The sequence below is a fragment of the Dendrobates tinctorius genome, unplaced genomic scaffold, assembly GCF_039654945.1.
Source record: "Dendrobates tinctorius isolate UK_male_01 unplaced genomic scaffold, ASM3965494v1 ptg000121l, whole genome shotgun sequence".
Taxonomy (NCBI): Eukaryota; Metazoa; Chordata; class Amphibia; order Anura; family Dendrobatidae; genus Dendrobates; species Dendrobates tinctorius.
The window spans coordinates 787,733-803,278 of record NW_027361789.1 but is presented as its reverse complement, the minus strand read 5'-3'; the positions used below and the strand labels follow the sequence as shown (position 1 = coordinate 803,278).

The 15,546-nt window shown below is 42.3% G+C and overlaps 1 protein-coding gene across 3 annotated transcripts in view; it reads left to right on the top strand.

The window, feature by feature from the left end:
- Positions 1–3,113: 3,113 nt before the first annotated feature.
- LOC141046821 (regucalcin) overlaps positions 3,114–15,546 on the top strand; it is a 188,787-nt gene continuing 176,354 nt past the window's right edge. The window contains exons 1-2 of one of the 3 annotated variants that reach the window (XM_073541448.1): positions 3,263–3,557; positions 10,123–10,197. The gene's annotated coding sequence lies outside the window, so the exon portion shown is untranslated. Of the gene's footprint in view, positions 3,226–3,262; positions 3,558–10,122; positions 10,198–15,546 lie in introns of those variants that run through there. The other 2 variants (XM_073541447.1, XM_073541445.1) reach the window with 2 other exon arrangements.

Below are 15,546 nucleotides of genomic sequence, written 5' to 3'. Positions count from 1 at the left end.
TGTCCATGTAGAAGAAACATAGATATCCTCCGTTCCCACAGGCTTGAGCGCGCACCGCGCATGCGCTGTGATGCGGCGGGGCGGCTGGTGCTTAGGGGCGTCGCATGGCAACATGCCCGGTCACATGACCGGACCATGTGACTGTGTGACGCGCATGTTGAGCGCCGCCTCCCAACATGGCGGTGACGCGCCGCACACAGCTGTGGGCGGTCAGAGATCCATGCAGGGGCTATATTTAGGAACCAGATATGTTGCTTACTTACCTCCTGATGAAACTGCAGAGGCGGTGAAACACGCGTCGGGGTGTGTTATAGGTCCCCTCCACCTGGGTGGCAGCATAACAACAGGTACACTGGTATTTTTTCACATGGCGATTCTTGTGTGTGCCTTTTTGCTATAGAAATTCGCTGTATCTTGCTGGTCATCTTTAGGCTGCATATTCAGCACAACAATATATAATAGACCAATGCTGCGCCCTATTTAGGTGCTGGGTACCGTTATACAGTTTGTCTCTTATCCATTAACCACAAGTTTGCTGATATTAGGGTGAGGTATTTTTCTCCCCTTCTATACTCTGTATTATACTATTAAATTATGGTGTTGTATGATATATACTTTTTAATCATGGTGCAATAAAATTTGTTATATATTGGGATCATGTTCCTTCGTTTTTCTCTTTTTGGTATAGTGTTCTATAAGTGAAGGGATTACTATTGAATAGAATTTGAGGTTTGCACTTGTTTGGAATCTTATCTAGATGTGTGTTGAGCACTTTGAACCTTCAAGTGCTTCACAGAAGTTTATAACGTAGAGCCGTGAAAATAAGAAATCCATTTTTTTTCCACAAAAATGATCTTTTCGCCCCCAAATTTTTATTTTTACAAGGTTAACAGAAGAAATCATGCCCCCACAGTTATTGTGCGATTTGTCCTGAGTACGCTGATACCCTATATGTGGGGGGGAACCACTGTTTGGGCGCATGGGAGAGCTTGGAAGGGAAGAAGTGCCATTTTGGAATGCAGACTTTGATGGAATGGTCTGCGGGCATCATGTTGCGTTTGCAGAGCCCCTAATGGGCCTAAACAGTGGAAGCCCCCAACAAGTGACCCCATTTTGGAAACTAGACCCATTAGGGAACTTATCTAGATCTGTGGTGAGCACTTTGAACCTTCAAGTGCTTCACAGAAGTTTATAACGTAGAGCCGTGAAAATAAAAAATTCATTTTTTTCCACAAAAATTATCTTTTCGCCCCCAAATTTTTACAAGGGTAACAGGAGAAATCATACCCCCACAGTTGTTGTACGATTTGTCCTGAGTACGCCGATACCCCATATGTGAGGGGAACCACTGTTTGGGCGCATGGGAGAGCTCGGAAGGGAAGGAGTGCCATTTTGGAATGCAGACTTTGATGGAATGGTCGGCGGGCATCATGTTGCGTTTGCAGAGCCCCTGATGGGCCTAAACAGTGGAAACCCCCCACAAGTGACCCCATTTTAGAAATTAGACCCCCTAAGGAACTTATCTAGATGTGTGGTGAGCACTTTGAACCCCCAAGCACTTCACAGAAGCTTATAAATACAGAGCCGTGAAAATAAAGTCTTTTTTATTTCCACAAAAATTATTTTTTTAGACCCCAATTTTTAGACCCCCAAAGTTGGTAAATAGTGGAAACCCCTCAATTCTTGCTCCAACCCTAACCCCAACACACCCCTAACCCTAACCCTAGTTCACCCTAACCCTAGCCCAACCCTAACCCAACCCTAGCCCTAACCCTAATGGAAAACTGAAAAAAAAAAATATTTTCTTTTTTCGTTATAGGGTTTATAACGGCGATCGCAAAAGCGGGGTCGGTAAAAACCGACCGATTCATGGTCTCTGGGGTCTCAGCTACCCCTGGCAGCCGAGACCCCGGAGAAAATCCGACACTGGGGGGCGCTTTGTACTTTCTCCACAGCGCCGTGAATTAACGGCGCTGTGGTTTTAGTACAAATACCGCCGTTAAAAACTTAAAAGGCGTATCGGCGGTCATTAAGGGGTTAAGTCTGTTCTGATTTTTCCTCACCAACTTTGCCTATCCAGAAGTTTTGGACTAATTCATGAAGTGCGACTTTTAGAGTCCCTGCAGACAAGTGTGAGTTTCATCCAGAAAACTCGTCCGATTTTCACCTGATTTATACACTCGTCTGTACAAGTCCAATGTCAGTTTTTAGGGGCATATCTCTTTATAGTCACTGCCTGGAGTAAGGTTTCTGGCACCTGAAGACCTACCTCTTCCGACAAGCCTACAGCCTGCAGTAACCACCGGTCCACCAAGCCGCTGCACGACCAGCTCTACCCTCACCTACTGTATCCTCACCCATCCCGTTGTAGATGGTGAGCCCTCGCGGGCAGGGTCCTCTCTCATCCTGTACCAGTCGTGACTTGTATTGTTTAAGATTACTGTACTTGTATTACGTATACCCCTCCTCACATGTAAAGCGCCATGGAATAAATGGCGCTATAATAATAATTTTTTTCTCTATATATTTTTCATCTGTGCCTAATTCTTTAATTTGTGTTTTTTTAGTTTATTTTATACCTGTTCGTGTTATTGTTTTTTTATATTTACGATTGTTGGCAGAGTTTATGATTTCCAGATGGTTTTAGCCGATTCATCAGTTGCAACTTTTCAAAGAGTCACAAAAGTTGTTATAAAAGTATTCTTGGGTCCCCCCCGGGACAATTTTATGTACGCCTTCATGCCATTTTGCAACTCTTTGCACTAAAACATCACACAAAAAGGTTAAAGACAGAAGTAAAGATCAATTTTGGAGTTTGTGTAAAATGAATGAACCCGTGCACTACTTTGAAGAACTTGGGGCAAAAAAACAGCAACAAATGCCCCAAAATTAAAAAGAGTAACTTAAAAACAAAAAATGATTCGGAGCCAAATACATCGGGTTTTTAATGCCAAACTCATGAACCATGTTGATGAAATTAGCACAAAAAGGTCAGTGAATACCACAGGGCAATAAAAGAAGAGTGAATTAGTCTCGACAGGACAATAAAAGAAGAGTGAATTAGTCTCGAGACCATTAAATCAATGCAGATTTCAACTCTGAAGAGGGCAGAATTGCAAATGCAGCTCTGGACAATAATAGAGGCTGTAAAATTGAGGCTTAGCACAATCCTCCGAGAGCAGAGCTGGAAGCCTTACTAGAAAGTGTGAGCAGCCTTTCGTAGCAGTGAGTGTCATAGAAAGCGTCGCACCTGCCGCCATACACAAGGGCACTGACACAGGGCAGACACCGAGAGCACAGCAGCAATCCCGGCTCATCCCTGTGTGCAGGGAGGGGAGGAAGGGATGGACAGCAGGGAGGAAGTGGAAGAGGAGGAGCGGAGGAAGCCAGCGAGCAGTGTCAATACAATAGGCTTCTTGTGTGTGGATGTGTGCGCCTGCTGGGAGAAGAGGCTAGCGGTGACCGGCCTGTCTGTGCTCTGGCGTCTGGATGGGCAGCGCTCAGGACTGACGGGGACGTGACAGAATAAGGGCGAGGGCGGACGAGCGCCGGAGAAGGTGAGAGCCTGCTGTGTGCCCGTCCTGCAGGCCGTGCCTGCCCTCCACACATGCGGTGCGCTGCCTGTTTGCCCGTGTGCCGGCAGCTGGCCGCGGTGCAGTGCCGCTGTGGTGTGGCTCTGGTGAGGAGGTGCCGTCCGCACACTGCCCGTCTGTCACCTCAGGCGGCGCCTCCTTCTCCGCGCGCACTCTGCAGCTGAAATTTGGCGCCAAGGCTACCTCAGGACAAGCGCTGTCAGGGACCCCGTCCTGTGACGTCAGCTCTGCTCCTGCACGGTGCCTGGCTCCTGTCAGTCATAGTCTGGGCCTTCTCCCATCCTAAGCTCTACATCCAGCAGGCAGTGTAGACATGTCCTTTGTGGGTGTTAAAAAAAAAATAGCATAAGCACCATGAATGTGTGTTACTTCATTGATAATGTTTCATCACACTGCGTATAACGATGCAGGAGAGTAGCTGTGAGAAGTCCAAATTAGGGCTCAACCTACAAACAGGCCAGTCATGTCTGCAATATAGACTGGCACCATGACTAGGCAGGTTTCACATTTCCGTCTTTGTGCGCAACATTTCATCCGCATAGATCCGCATGCGTCATGTGTACCTATCTCATGGTGTACGCAGGGGCATGCGTTTGCATCAGTTCACCTGCGTCAGTGTACGCATGCGTTGTTTTTTGGTGTGTGGTGGGGTCCGGAGAACGCAACATGTTGCATTTTTGGAAGCGGCAAAAATCTGTCAAATATGCGCAGTCATGCGGATGAGTGCGTCAAAAAACGCATGACTGACTGGGAACGCATGCGTACGCAGGGAAATGTGTATGCATGCGTTCTTCAAAATGTAGATAGAAATCCCATGAGACATGCCCATTTTTGTCTGATGTCATATCAAACATGCACATAAACGCAAACGCAGCGTTTTTTTGGTGTCATGTAGATAAAAAAACGCTGCGTAAACATGCGTTTGCGGATAAGCTGCGGACTCAAACGCTAATGTGAACCTAGCCTAAGGTGTGATCCATCGGGCAATGGTCGGCACACAGACCTGAACGAGCCCTATAGCCGAGTTCAGTCAGACAGGTGTATTTCACAGTCCATATCCGGACCACAATGCCCAAAATTCAAGTTTCAAACCTGTCTGTGGTGGTGTGGTCTGTTTCTGAAGCACTGCGGTTAATTCATGTGTTGCAGTCTGGATCCATGACCGTCTAAGGCCTCTTTCACACATCATTTTTTCGCCGTCAGGCGCGATCCAGCTTTTTTTTGTAAAACCGGATCCGGCAAAATGCAATGCCGGATCCGGTTTTTCCCCATTGACTTGCATTAGCGCCGGATCACGCCGGATGGCATTGCGCTTCATCCGTTTTTTGCCGGATCCGGCTACTTGTCTCATTCCGGCGTCTGGAAAAAACGGCTACTGTAACGTTTTTTGTCTCCGGCGAAAAAGCCGGAAGCGCCGGATCCGACGCTTCCGGCTTTTTGCCACAATGAAAGTCTATGGGCGCCGGATCCAGAAAAAGACGGATCCAGCCACTGGATCCGTTTTTTTAAGTCTGCGCATGCTCAGATCCAATTGGCCAGCCCCCAGGAAACAGATATAACCTGCTAGACGGATCCGGCAGAAAAACGGATCCGTTTCTACAGTTCTCCAAAATTTATGCCGGATCCGTTTTTTCTAAAAATAGCCGGATCCTGCCTGACTGCAAAAAACTGATGTGTGAAAGTAGCCTAACATGGCATAAATCTGAAGCAGGTTACAGAGCAAGGAGGAATTTTTTGCTAAAATATTTTCAGAATTTTTTTAAAACAGGTGTACACAGCAGATCATCACTGAGGCCAGATACAGAGTCCAGCAGACAAGGCATCGTCCACACGCCCGATACTGTAAGGATATGTGCATACGTTGCGGATTTTTCTGCTCAGATTTGGCTAAATCCGCAAGTAAATCTGCAGGTAAAATGACCTGCGTTTTACCTGTGGATTTAGTGCGGTATAGTCTGCGGATTTCCCCTGCGTTTTGACACCTGTGGATTTCTATAATGGAGCAGGTGTCAAAACGCTGTGGATTCCGCACAAAGAATTGACATGCTGTGGATTTCAATCCGCGCGGAAAAATCTGCAGCATGTGCACTGCGTTTTTCATTTTCCATAGACTTTAAAGGTACTGTATAATGCAGCAGAGTCTGCTGCGAATCCGCAGGGCCAAATCCGCTGCACACACCCTAAGCCATTGTGGATTTTCTGTGTACAGTCTGCAGCATTTGTCTGAAGTGGGCAGACCCTGAGGCCCAGATTGTATGTTGCATGACAATCCGTTTCTCCTAGACTGACAGGTGTTTCCCTATGTATGTGTAAAGTGAGAACATATAATAATTTGTGTCCACTAGACAGGAGCCTTGCAAGATACTTTCTATCTGCGAGCATACACAGCACTTTTGATTAGCTGGCCTGATCTGACCTGTTAAATAGCCAATCCTTCTTGTGCGTACTGGATCAGTTTCAATTGGAACAAAATGGATGGCTATTTGATGAATTTTCCTTAGACTTCAAAGTAAAAAATATGGATCCAAATGAAATTAAAAAATTTTTTTACTGGACAAAAAAGTTGTCTGCACAACTTTTTTGTTAGCGTACGTTCCCACGGTCAGTAAACGCTGCGGGATGGATGCTGCGTACATCCACAGCGTCCAGATGTTACGGCATAGTGGATGGGATTTCAAGAAATCCCATGCCTACTATGCGTGCATCGACGCCTGCAGATGACCCACGGAGACAGACATGCGGTGCGTCTTTCCAGACCGCAGCATGTCTATTTATCTTGCAGAGACTACACCCGTACAATGTATTGGACGCGGTGATTTTGCACGGTTCAATGAAGACATGCAGAATCACCTGCGTTCAAAAGCCGGCAGCGCTTTGGTCACATTGGACATGTGCTGCATCCAAAGCGCTGCCAATTACTGACCGTGTGCACCCAGCCTTAATGAATTATTGCTGGATCCATTCTAACCAATGATTATTGGACATATGAACCTAGCCTAACTTGAGATCCATTTTTCACACGGACAGACCAGAAGCACAATACGACTGCCGATCTGTAAACTTACCTATCGGCGGTCGTTTGAGTGCCTTTTTACACTCACAGAACAAAGTAACTATGAATAGGCTGCCGTAATTCTCAGCAGTGTGAGTCAACTCTACACAGATCGATGCAATGCCAAGAATTATGATTTTTGTGTTGCCTAAAAGATCATTTCACCCGTGAAAGAGGTGACCAGTTGATTCTGCTGGCAACTTGTGAGTGGAAGCTGCCTCTGTATTATATGTAGCATGTATAAAAAAAAATAAAAAAAAAGCCACAAAGCACTCTTGTCAGCGTTTTCTTGAAGCTTCCTACAGTGAAAGCTATGCAGGTATGCCGATAATACATATTGAGTATTTGCAACAGATCTTTCTACACCAAAAATCAAAGTTTTGACAGGAAAAACTGTGCATAAAATATGTTCATTTTTTATGGTTTTTTTGTTCAATATGTTTGCATTTTTTCACCATTGATTTAAATGGGTGAAAAAAAATGCTGAAAGAATTGACATGCTGCAAGATTTGAAAAGCACTTTGATTCAGATCCACAAGGAAAAAATATTCAGCATGTGACTTTCAGAAATCTTTCACTTTGCTGCTACTGTAAAGTGAAACATAGAAAAACAGAAAACTGAGCCGGAGTATAACTTGATTAACATGCATCATGTAAGAGCATGTTCACACTGGCCATGGAAACAAAACCAAAGAAAAGACAATGTAAAGTGAAACAAAATAATCAGCACTCGGATGCATCCATGTGTCATCCAAATATTGTCCACTTTTCACTAGTAGTTGATAGAACAGTTGACTTTTTTTTTTTCCGTACAAGAAGAATGGATGCTACATGGATTGTAAAAATTGATACACTTGTAAAAATGTTAATTTTTGATGTCTTTAACAGGAGAAATTGAACCATATTTTTTTTTTTGTGCAATTTCTCCTGAGTAAGCCAATGCCACATATGTGGAAGAAATCTACTGTTAGGGTGAACCGTTTGACTTTTGGAGCACAAAATTGGGTGGATAGATAGTGGATGCCATGTTATGTTTACAGAGCCCCTGATGTGCTTAAACAGTGGAAACCCCCCACAATTGACCCCAGTTTGGAAGCTAAACCCCTAAAGGAATTTATCTAGATGTGTCGTGAGCACTTTGAACCCGCAGGTTCTTCACACAATTTTTAAGTTGAGGCGTGAAAATAAAAAAATCAGTTTTCCCCACAAAATGTTTCTTTAGCCCTAAATTGTTCATTTTCACAAGGGTAACAAGAAAATGGAACATTCAATTTGTTGTGCAATTTGTTCTGAGTTTGCCAATATCCTGTACAGTGGGGAAAAAAAGTATTTAGTCAGCCACCAATTGTGCAAGTTCTCCCACTGAAAAAGATGAGCGAGGCCTATAATTGACATCATAGGTAGACCACAACTATGAGAGTCAAAATGAGAAAACAAATCCAGAAAATCACCTTGAAAAATTTAATCTTGTCTGATGGTAATTTTTGATTCTGTGGGCGTTTTCCAGAAACATGCAGTGGAAGTGACAGAGTGAAAATTGCCAATATGCCATCGCAGTGCCCAGCTTGTGCATCTGAAGCCAGGCATCTGTAAATTAAGTGGACTCTCCTCACTACATTAATGTCAAACAATTGGACACTAGCTGCGATTTAGGCACATTGTGGACTCAGAACTGGGAGGGGGGTTTGGGGCGCAGATTTCACTGGATTTCTTTTGGTGGGAGGGATGTTGTTTTTCCATAGCCTTTGTGCTTCCAGTAACTTGGACATGCTCTATTTTTCTGTTAACAGATGACAGTCCCAAGTGGGGACTTGCTTTTTATTGGTGACACTTAGGGGTTCATAACATTTTGTGTCCATTCATATTTATGCTGTGTTCCACGCTGAGCACTTACATCTGGGTTCCATCTAAATATCTGAAAGACGTGATTCAGATGAAACCCCCGACGGATCCATTCACTATGATTAGACAGCAGAGTTACTCCACACTCGGTTTGGCCTCTGTTCAGCAGTGTTCGGCTTTTCAGAGGTGCACAAAACTGTCTTGACCGCTCTTTTGGGCACGCTCAAAAAGATTCTTAAAAAGATGGATACTGCCGGATCATAGGCCAGGCAGTCTACAGTGTCTCCATCTGCCTCATTATAGGGAATCTTCTATCCAGGGGTTCTTCTGAATCACGTATTTCAGATCTTTACATAGAAAACGCAGTGTAAGCGCTCAGCATAAAGTGCAAATGTGTATCAAGCTTTACTGCAATGTATGGGAGGCAGAATAAACAAAACAACAACAGATGAAGAATTGGTATTTATTTTTTTACACTGATCCTCTTTTTTTAGAAAAGTTTTTGCATTACCATATTTTGAGAGCTATAATGTTTCTATATTTCTGCCAACAGTCAATGTGAGGGCTTGTTTTTTACAGGATGCGTTTACGTTTCTATTGATGCCTTTTACGGGCACATGTGTTTTGATCGCTTTCTATATTTAGCAGACAAAATGAACAAAAACCATCAATTCAGGATTTTATTGTTCTAAATACCATTCACCGTGTTGTAAAATTGATAGGACAGCTTTATTCTTCAGGTCAGTATGATTACAGCAATACCACAATCAAATACCGTACTGTATATCTTGTTTTGCCGCTTTGACAAAATAAAAACAATTGTATAGAAAAATTGTTTTTGTATTGCTTTATTCTGAGAGCTATAACTTTTTTATTTTTATGCTAATGGAGCTATATGGCGGGCTGTTTTTTGCTGGACAAGATGACATTTTCAGAGATACCATTTTTATTTACATTTCTCTTTTATTGCGTTTTCCACTTTTTTGTTCTTTTTTAAAAAGCATAGTGGTTTTTTTTTTGTTTTTTTAATGGTGTTCACTGAAGGTGTTAACTAGTGTGACAATTTTATAGATTACCAAATGTGTGTACTATTCTTGTTTTTACATATCTTATATAATAATTGCCAGTTGGGACTTCGGCCGCTGTCCCCGAATCTCATAAGGCACCGCGGCAATGTCACTTGTGCAGTTCGTGGCCGCAAGAACTGCGCCTGCACAAGTGACACATGTCTCCGCTATTCCCACGCAGGCACAGTAACAGCCACAACTGCGCGCTGTACCCGTGCATGCGTGGTAACGATGCGGCTGTTACTGCGCCTGCATGGGGAACAGCGCCGCACTCCCGATGCGATAGCATTGGGTCTATTTCTAGTATAAAATATTTATTGGTAATTTTTTTTTCTTTTTGTGCTTTTAAAAATAAATATTTTTCTAAACATGTTTTATTTTACTTTTTTTATTTAGGGACTTTAACTTGTATTACTCTGCTGTCTGGTATGCATTATACTTAGGGTTTATTCTCATCTGCGTTTTGAGATTGACGAGTGCAATCCGATAAAAAAAAAAAAAAACTTGCACCCTGACTAGTGTTAGCCAATGATTCTGTGTTCATGGGCAATTTTTTTCTTTCTCTCAGCTCGGATTGGACTGAGAAAAAAACTGCAGCATGCTACGAGTGGCCACATACATCGAACAAGACTCGGCAATGCAAGTCAGTAGGTGCAAGGAAAAAAAAAATCACACAACACACAGACCATGCATGTGCCATATGGTTGTTTTTTTTTGTTTGTTTTTTTTTTACGCACCCATGTCATGGGAAACCCGACATTTTAACAGTCAAATACAGTAAATTCACAACCCGAACTGTCAGAATTGATCAGATATAAATATATATAGAATAAAAGAGAAAAAATGTCTTGGGGTCACCCATATTTTTCTTAACCCGCTGAGAGAAAGCCAACAAATTGGGAGCTGATGTTTATTTTCTGGGATGGTGGTAATAAACATTTAGCTTCCCAGGCTATTAATATTGGCTCACAGCTGTCTACCTAGCATTTACTGGTTTTTAACCTGGGTGTCCCTTCAAAAATGACGTGGGGCCCCCTTTTATTAATAACCAGCAAAGGCTAGGCAGACAGCTGCAGGCTGATATTAATAGCCTAGGAAGGGGCCATAAATATTGTCCCCTCCCAGACTAAGAATCTCTGTTGGATGCGCCAATTCTGGCACTTGACCTCTGCTCTTCCCTCTTGCCCTGTTGGTGTGGCAAATGAGGTAATAGTATTAGGGTTGATGTCAGCTTTGTAATGTCAACTGGCTTCAAGCCCAGGGGTTAGTAGTTGAGAGGTGTCTATAAGACGTCCCCAATACTAACCCCATAGCCAAATGTAATAAAGACAAACGAAGTAAATAAAGTCCTTTATTTGAATTAAAAACTCCCTGACCCTCTTTTACCCATTTATTAATAGCAAAATAAAAACAAAGTAGTCCTCACCTGTCCACAGATAATCTCTATGTGTTTCTGTCCCATGAAGAACTCCAGCTCTATCCAGATGGTTTATTGAGCGGTGGCACGATGCGATCGTTCAGTAAGCCAGCCAGAACAAAGTTAGGCTGTGTGCACACGATGCAGATTTGCAGCGGTTCCGCAGCGGATTTTACAGCGCAGAAACGCTGCATATCTGCATTGTGATGTACAGTAGCCTTAAAATCAATGGAAAAAAAAAACCCGCTGTGCAGACGCTGCAGATTTTTCCGTGGTACAAAATCCGCAGCATGTTACTTCTTTTGTGCGGTTTTCCATCTCCCCTGTCACCAAATCCGCAGGGGGAAAACCGCAGTGGAAAACCGCATGAAAAATGGAAGAAATCCGCAGGAAAAATCAGGGAGGATTTGATTTAAATCTAACTGATTTAAATCACGATTTAAATCACTAGTCAGTAAGGCTTGATTTAAATCAGCGATTTAAATCAAAGTTTCTACCTAAACTAGTTCTTGCTACTTTAACATGCAAGTAGATGAAGATTTTTAGAATCACTTTTTATATTACTTTTTTCTCCCCCGTTTAATGGGTTAATCATTCATATTTGGAAACCATTGTTCTGTTGTACTTAGGAAGGAGAAAAATAATCCTGACCTTAATAACAATTTAAATAGATTTATTCAACTGAAACAATAACAACATTACAGCATAAGTTATTTGCTTAAACAAACATCCATAATTTGGCTAAACAAAATATATATATATTTTAAGAAACTTAGACTGTCAGCCCAGCTGACACATGAAAAACTTAAATACTACTGTCCCTGCTGTAGCTCACTTGTCGTCATCTTCATCATCATCATCTTCTTCTTTGTTCCTATTCATAATCTGGAAAAGAAAAACAAGCTTTCCTGCTTTATTGGGTCCCAACCGATTTCTCAATTTAGAATGAATGAGTCCAAAGGAAGAGAATATTCTTTCAACGCCTGCAGAAGAAGCTACTGCTGTTAAAAGTGAAATCATTACTTGAACAGTCTCTAAATCCAAGCGCTTAAGTGACTTCCACCAGTTTACTGGTGTGACCTTTCTTAAAATATCTTCAGCAAACATATATTTCTTGAATGGTTCCCCCTTAGCTCTGAAGTTTATTATAGTTGGCATTAAAGATGGATGATTGCTGGATACCCATGTCATAGCTAACTCCTCTTCCTCAGCACTTAGGTTTTAACCCTGATATTGGATATTGACAATATTTGCCAAAAAATGAGCTGGAGTCAGTGCTTGTCCCATTCGTTTGTTTACTGCTTGTAATTTAATTCTGTCCATGTGTAGTTCTGTTTTTAAGTGTTCACTCAGTTCCTTCCAAATTTCAACAGCATCTGCAATAAAACAGCTATTTTTCTGTATTTTGTTTAAAGCTTGAGAGATGGATTTCAGGAAGCTCAGCATATGTTCAACATTTCTCTTAGCCCAATGTTGAGGATTTTGGCCGTGACAGTGCCATCTATTTTATCTCGATTTTCTTCACAAAGTGTCATCAGAATAGGCCAGTTTTTTATATACTGCTCAAAACAGTCCACCACAGAGTTCCATCTAACATCTTGTGGGAGCGTTAGCTTGGTTCCACCCATCCTTTTCAGAGCTGCTGCAGCAAAATGATTATTACGGAAGTATTTAGCAATTTCAACAACATTAGCCTTTATTTCTGGAACACTTAAGTCTTTGGCTAAGAGGTGCAGCAAATGAGCACTGCAACCATTTGTTAGCAGCTTTGTATTCCCTCTCTGCTCTTCTAAATCTCTTCTCATCTTGGATACGTTTGCAGCATTGTCAGTGACCAAACTGCGTACTAGACATTTGAATTTTTGTTCACATGTCGTTATAGCTTTTACTGCCACTTCTTGTAAGTATTCTGCTGTGTGTGCATTTCCTGACGTATCAGTTGTTTGTGCAAGGAAGACTTTACCTTCTTCTGTTGTTATACAAGCACATACAATAGGATCATTGTGGACATTACTCCACCCATCAATACTTAGGTTAACAATTTTACCCTCCAGAGCTGTTGCACATTGCTCCATTTCTCTGTCATACACTTGATCCAGCAGTTTCCCTGCAACATCAGCTCTGCTGGGTGGACTGTATCCTTGTCTCAGTGACTGAACCATATTAATGAAATGTGGGTTCTCAGTCAGACGGAAAGAAGAGTTTGTTGCATAAATAAACTGGGCAATTTTTTCATCAATCAACTCTTTTTCTAATCTGCTAGTTCTTATCACAAACCTATCTATGGTGGTTCCAGGAGGTAAAGGTTTTTTCTTCCTTTTGGGTGATGGTGATATGTGGCTGTGGGTGTCTGATGATGATGCTGCTGCTGCTAATGAAGCACTATCCTGGATGGATAACTCTGAAACTGTAGAACAGGATGATGGTGATCTTGGAGGTGGATAGTTTCCAGAATCCATGAATTCCCCTAAACAAAAAAAGTCAATGCTGTTATTTTATTGTTTATACAATTTCTGCTTATTGTACACAACACATCACTGCCCCTGCCCCAAAAGGAATATTTGTTTTTCTTCATAACTGTACCAAATGACAGTAACATGCAGTAATAATAAGAAATATAATTTTTCTCACACATGACACTTCAGTCTTTAGAAATAGGATTCAATAAAAATGTTTACCAACCTGAAGATCCTGCCTGTGCAGAAGTGTTTCTTTGGTCATCTTCATCACCGCACTTCTCATGATGTTGCCTCATTCGCGCCACCAGGCCTTGCATCTCTTTGTTGCATCGTTTGCATTTTGCACAAATGCCTATCCTTACCGATAGGCGAAGGAGCTTCATTAAAATATTCCCAAACTGGGTCTCTTTTACGGCCTGCTGCCATTATAAGGAAAGAATGTAATAAACCTCAGATCGTACACACAAACAGATCCAGACTTGTCTGTCTGTGGCTATGCTGCAGTATTGTGCTCAAAGTTTCACTTTCATTTTCTTGTCTGCTTGCCCTTCCTCCTCCTCACACTTAGATTCACATTCTTCTTGTGTTGTGCAGATCTATTCCACTCCAAACAATCAGAAACATATTGTCTAACTTCTTGGACTTGGCACTGAAGGGGTTGATTCTGTATTCATAGGTTTGTAGAACAATAGGATTAAGGTCTTTTTCTCAACTCTGTTCATGTTGTAACATTTTTGCCGTGAAGAAGAGGCTGGGACCTCTGCAGAGTCAAATTCAGTTTTGAGAACTGCGTAAGTAAAGCGAGCGTCTGTGATAATATAGGAGAGAAACTGCCCACTAATCCTACAGAAACCTCTGGAAGAGCATGGCATTGTGAATGTTACACATATACAGCCTTTATTCTACTGAGTTAAACAACTCTCCTTTATCTCATGATGGAAGAACCTTTGGATGGTAAAATATTTTCCTCAAAAAGCAGTTTATTGAAAAAAATCCGATTTAAATAAAAAGAAATCCGATTTTTTTTAAATTTTTTTTTAAAAAAAAACATTGATTTTTATCCACCCTGGGAAAAATGCAGGTAATTTGACTTGCGGATTTCTTCCATTCTGCGCGGAAATATCCGCAGGGCCAAAAAGTACGTCTGCACTCAGCCTAAGACAGCAGTGTGAAAACGCTCCTGCAGTGTCTAGTTCTGATGTAAGTAAGGTCACTGGAGTTCATAGTGTATGAACTCTGGTCACCTTACTGACGTCACCGCTTGCATCGTGAAAACCTGACAGCTGATATATGCTGCATGAACCACAGGCATTATGTATAAGGCACTAGATGTATGATGTCACATATGTTTTGACTCTGGAATGCTGCAGTGTTTCATAGAAAAATATAATGTAGTTTAATATCTACCGAGGACAGAGCCACGTGGAGACTAGTCAGACAGGTGGAAGGAAGTGAATGAATTGGAAGGGCATTTTGACAACCTCCTGCTCCATTGAACATATCTACCCTAAGGGTATGTGCACACGTTGCAGATTTTTCCGCATCCGCAGGTAAAATGACCTGCATTTTACCTGCGGATTAAGTGCGGATTTTGCCTGCGTTTTTACACCTGCGGATTCCTATAATGGAAGAGGTGTAAAGACGCTGCGGATTCCACACAAAGAATTGACATGTGCGGAAAATAAACCGCAGAATTTTCTGCAGCATGTGCACAGCGGAATTGGTTTTCCATAGGTTTACATGGTACTGTACACCGCATGGAAAACTGCTGCGGATCCGCAATGTGTGCAGTTAACTGTGCATATACCCTAATATTACAAGCGATGATGCCCTAGCTTTTCTCAATGGTCGTGTTCCGCACATTCAAATGTTACCTGTTAAGCCAGTGGCTGTAGAGTTAAGAGGGCTGATGGACAGACCTCAGTATTTCCAGTACTGGCAGGGACCGCTGTAGGAAGGAAAACAGTAATTACTAGTGGTGAGCGAGTATACTCGTTGCTCGGGTGTCCTCCAAGTATTTTGGCGTGCTCGGAGATTTAGTTTTCGTCGTCTCAGCTGCATGATTTTCGACTGCTAGACAGCTTGAATACATGTGTGGAATGCCTGTTTTTAGGGA